We start from the raw sequence: 5,596 nt of genomic DNA on the forward strand, positions 1-5,596 counted from the left end.
TTAATACTAAGCATATTACGTGGCCATTTCATAATACGAAAAGATAGCTGATAAACGCCAAATTATACATATTTTTACCCCAAATACTTAGCATATTTATGGATGTTTATTACTAGATTTGTGGATTTTGGTACTCTTAATCCTGTTATTTCATGTTTTGTACTCAAGAGAGCATCAAAAGTCAAAAGGAGCCAAAAACGAGCAAAAAAAGGGACAAAATGGACCAAATCGAGAAGATGACACGACCTAAGCCTTGCCACATGGGCAGCTCACACACCCGTGTCTTTCGAGGGTGTCGACCAAGGCTTTCACAATTCACACGGCCTAGCCATTGACACACACGGCCGTGTACAATTTAACGGATCGAACACGGCCTGACAATCACGTCACACAACAGTGGCACACGGGCGTGTCCTTTTTTCAAGAAGCTGTATTTTACACAGAAAAGGATACTTAGGGAGGAAGAAAGCCAATCCAAAGCCTATATAAACACCCTAAGTATGACTTAGAAAGGGGGCCTCCTCCAGAACTTTTCTGGAGTACAAAACTACACACCGGAAATTACTTGAAGGAAGCCAGACGATCCATCCCAAAAGCCGGAGCTACTCCAAGACTAAAGATCTCTCTCAGAATTCCTTCAAGGGTTTTAGAGTTTTCTTTATGTTTTGTTATTTTCATACTTTTGAGATGTACTCTTATTTTATTATGAACTAAACCCCTTATATACCTAAGGGGGTTGAAACTTATGATGGATCTTGCTATTATTATCTGAACTGTATGATAAATACTTGATTTGTTCTTAATTATGTGTTCTTAATGCTTGAGTTAATATTCTGGGTATTGATTCATGATTTGATGTGCTTATGCAGAGGAGCAAAAGTCCCTGTCTAAGAGTAGATTTGGCATAATTAAGCGGAGTTGATCGAACGCCCAAAAATAGGGTTACGAGATTTTACCGGATTAGGGTGAAACCTAATATGGGAGTCCATAGATCGATTTACTGCTTCCCTAGGGGTTTTAATTAAGAAAGAGATTTCAATTAATTCAACTAAGGGTTAGACGTTATTAGTCTCAAAAGAGATAATAATATAGGTTAGGGAGTCTCACGGATCAAGTCAAGTGAATAAGTCATCTAGTTCAGAGTCAGATAACAAGTGAAATCTAGGTGGATTCCTCCTTGGGTGTCGTCTTTATCAATTACTTTTCTTCAAGTCTTTTTCCAAATTTTCTCTTTGCTTTAGTTTAATTAGTTAATTAGTTTAGTTAATTAGTTTAATAAACAACCCCTCTTTGTTTCTAGGTTAAATAATAAAAAGATAGTTATTACTAGTACTTTTGGTTCCCTTGGGTACGATATTCCGATCTTGCCATTACTATACTATTGTTCGATAGGTGCGCCTTCCTTTTCGTCGTGATAATAGTTAGTCTAGGTTTGATCTTCATTAGAAATATTTATTACTTGTTACGAATCACACGATCAAGTTTTTAGCGCCGTTGCCGGGGAACTAAAATATTAGGAACACTCAATTTTTATTACTTTAGCCATTTATTTTTCTTGCAATTTAATTTTATTAATTTTATTACTAATTAATTTACTTTTTCTTTCTCTTGGCAGGTTTTTATAGTTTATGACTAGAAGAAACCTGTTGGGACCATTACTTTTTGACGAAGAAATAGATCGCACAGTTCGTAGAAAGCAAAGAAAATAAGGCGCAGCTTAAGATACACAGAAAACGAGCAAGAAGACGATACTTAACCCCCAACCGAAGAGATGGCTGAAAACCAAGGCAATCAGCTACCTCCTGCAATTACAGCTAATCAAAATCCTGCTCCACGTACTATGTATGATTATACTAAACCTTCTTTAATAGGAACTGAATCTAGCATAGTTAGACCGGCTATGGCTGCAAATACTTTTGAACTGAAACCTAACATGATTGAAATGATACAGCAATTTGTTCAGTTTGATGGTTTGCAGGATGAAGATCCCAACACTCACTTAGCAAACTTTCTGGAATTTTGCGATATATTTAAAATCAATGGCGTTTCTGATGATGTCATTCGTCTTCCGTTATTTCCTTTTTCACTGAGAAACAAAGCTAAACAGTGGTTGAACTCGTTACCATGAGGGTCCATCACTACCTAGGAACAAATGACCGAAAAATTTCTACTAAAATATTTTTCGCCGACTAAAACGGCTAAGTTACGCAATGATATTTCTTCTTTTGTGCAGATGGACTTAGAAACACTTTACAATGCATGGGAGAGATACAAGGATCTAGTGCAAAGATGCCCTCACCATGGGTTTCCGCTTTGGCTTCAAGTACAAACATTTCACAATGGTTTGAATCCCTCGACTCGGCAAATGGTTAACGCAGCTGCTGGCGGAACCATCAACAAAAAAACACCAGAAGAGGCTTATGAATTCATTGAAGAAATGTCACTGAATAACTATCAGTGGCAAGTCATGAGGACTAAGCCAACAAAAACAGCCGGCGTTTATAACATCGACTCAGTTATAATGCTATCAAATCATGTAGAACTTCTCAAGAAAAATATTGAAGGTTTACTTGGTTCTACGCAGGTACATCCAGTAATGAGGTGTGACTCAAGTGGAGAAGGTGTGCATACAGAATATCAATCCTTCAATCCCACAACCAAAGAGGAACAAGTCAACTATATGGGTAACAATAACTTTAGATCTCAAAATAACCCATACAGTAATACTTATAATGTAGGTTGGAGGAACCACCCAAATTTCTCATGGGTAGTCAAGGGAATCAATAGCCACAAAATCCTCATGGTTTTCAACAGCCACCTTATCAACAAGAGAAGAAACTGAACCTTAAGGAGATGCTCTCAAAATTCATATCAATGTCAAAAAATCGTTTCCAAAATACCGAGACAGCACTTAAAAATCAACAAGCATCGATCCAAGGACTCAAAACTTAGATAGGCTAGCTGTCCAAACTAATCTCTGAACGACCACAATGTAGCTTACCAAGTAATACTAAACCTAACCCAAGGGAACACCTCAACGCAATTAGTACTCAAGATAAGGAAGGATTCATTGCGCCTGAGCCAGAATTGATGCAAGAAACTATGGTGAGCAAAGGTAAAAGTGAGGTAAGTCATAACAAAACAGTGAATCAAGAATATAAACGTCGTGTCCCATATCCTAACGTGACAAGGAAAGACCACTTAGACGAACAATTTGGTAAATTCCTTAACTTTTGAAAAAATTACATATTAACTTACCGTTTATTGAAGCTCTGTCGCAGATGCCGAATGCAATGAAATTTTTAAAAAGAGCTTTTAGTAAATAAGCGGAAGTTGAAGGAAGCGTCGCATGTGGAGCTAAATGCAGTCTGCTCAACTATTCTACAGAATAAGCTACCGCACAAATTGAAAGATCCAGGGAGTTTTACAATCCCTTGCTTAATCGGTAGTTTACATATAAGTCATGCATTAGCTGAATTAGGGGCCAGTATTAACGTCATGACTTACAAAATGTTTAAGCAACTAGGTCTTGGGAAACCTAAACAAACTAGGATGAGCATTCAATTGGCAGATAAAACAATAAGATTTCCTAGGGGTATTATTGAAGATGTACTAATGAAAGTATATAAGTTCATATTTCTCATTGATTTCGTTGTTCTAGACATAAAGGAGGATAATAACACCCCTCTGATTTTAGGAAGGCCCTTTTTGGCAACAGCTAAAACAGTTATTGATGTTGGCACAAGTGAGCTTACACTTCGTGTGGAAGACAAAACGATCACCCTTCAAGCTCATACTTCTAGCATCACATCGAACATTGAAGGTAATAGTCCACACCAATCTACTAAAACTGACAATATAACTTTGCAGAAATTGAGCTTCAAAGAAGTTCACGAGCCATGTTCCAGAAATGATAGAGGACACATTCATGAAGAACGAAGGCTACGGATAGAGAAGCTAGACGAATGGCGAGCACACAAACTGAGAACACATGATAAACCAAAACTTCGCCAAAACAAGGCTGATACCTTTCCAAATCAATTTAAGGTTGACGATAAAGTCTTACTAAATGCCGCAGATCCTCACATTGTCACTACCACACCGAATGATGAAATCCCTCTTACGGTACTCAGTATTTTTCCATTCGGTACGGTAGAGGTGAGTCACCCTAAGTTCGGCACTTTTAAGGTAAACAACACCATATTAAAACCCTATTTTGATGAGATTGATAGTAGGAATGAGGAGTACGAACACCTTGAACCACCTTGACCATTCACTAGAGAGGTAAGTCGAGCTTAGACTATAAATAAGCGCTTCTTGGGAGGCAACCCGAGCATTAACATATTTTGATTTCTTTATTTTTAATTTCTAACACTTTAAATCATTAACTTTATCGTTAAATTGCAAAGCTTTTTAGCACATACGGCCAGGCACATGGGCGTGCCTAAAGCCGTAGCCAAACAGGGGAAGAGACACGACCGTACGATACGGCCGTGTGGAAGTAGGACATGATTTCTCCAAAACACGGGATGCTATAAATCCTAATGGACATGCGACATGGCCGTGGGTGAACTTGATAGGTGAACACAGGCGTGCCAGGGGCAAGGCTCGATTCTATTTCTTCAACACGGGCGTGAGACACGCCCGTGCCGTTAAACCGTGGACAACAATACACGGGAGTGGTACCCTAACACATGGGCGTGGGAGAAGCGAACAAAGCTAGGTATGACCGTGCGACATGGCCGTGTTCCACACACGCCTAAGATACACGGGCGTGGGATAGTAGCCAGGCACTACCTAAATCACAAAATTCGAAAAACACGGGCTCACCTTCCACGAGCGTGGCCCTAGGCCATGTGGCCCTCCCCTATATAAGCAAACCACTGTTCATCTTCTTCCCCCTTTCAAAACCCTAGCCGAAATCTCCCCTTCTCCATTCCCTAACCCCTATTCCGACCACCATTCCCCAGATTCTCATTTCCCCAACCCCAAACCATCCTAAAATTCACCCCCTACATTAATCCTCACTTTCCCATCTCTTTTCCCTCCATTTTCCCTCCACACGGCTGTACCCCCATGCTACACACCCGTGCTCGCCTCCAACACGCCCGTACGCTACCCTACAGCAGCTTTTGGTTCAATTTCTCACCCCTGTTTTTCCAATCTGTGTTGCTACATTAGTATTCTTTATGCCTCACACAGATATTGTTACTGTTACCAATTTGTTCTGAATAATTTAGGAATTTGCTTTAGTATTTTCTTTATTTGAACTGTTAAAGCTACTAAATAGCATATACTAGTTTTAGGATTCTTGCTTAACTACTGATGCATCTTTGATTCCAGTAAATGTTTCTGAATAGTCATATAAAATTTTCAACTCTCGTTTGATATCGTTAAATGTTAACACATCTTGGAACTACTGTCATAAGATTATATCAATACTCATACATTTTCAGATACATTATGTCATCATCAAGAGGCAAGAAGGACGCGGTCCCATCCTCAAAAAGACGTAGGGGACCGGGTTCTTCCTTGGTACATGCTACAGCTGAACTTTGACACCCGTTCATTGAGTTTTCTCAAGCTTCGCAGGAGG

The 5,596-nt window shown here is 39.3% G+C and overlaps 1 non-coding gene across 1 annotated transcript; it reads right to left on the reverse strand.

Annotated features, from left to right (window-relative positions):
- Window positions 1-2,200: 2,200 nt before the first annotated feature.
- On the reverse strand, window positions 2,201-2,307 carry LOC121230067 (small nucleolar RNA R71). Its single transcript, XR_005928019.1, has one exon. It is a non-coding gene; the product is annotated as a small nucleolar RNA R71 (small nucleolar RNA).
- Between the last annotated feature and the right edge of the window lie 3,289 nt (window positions 2,308-5,596).

This window comes from Gossypium hirsutum, chromosome A05, assembly GCF_007990345.1.
Source record: "Gossypium hirsutum isolate 1008001.06 chromosome A05, Gossypium_hirsutum_v2.1, whole genome shotgun sequence".
Classification (NCBI taxonomy): Eukaryota; Viridiplantae; Streptophyta; class Magnoliopsida; order Malvales; family Malvaceae; genus Gossypium; species Gossypium hirsutum.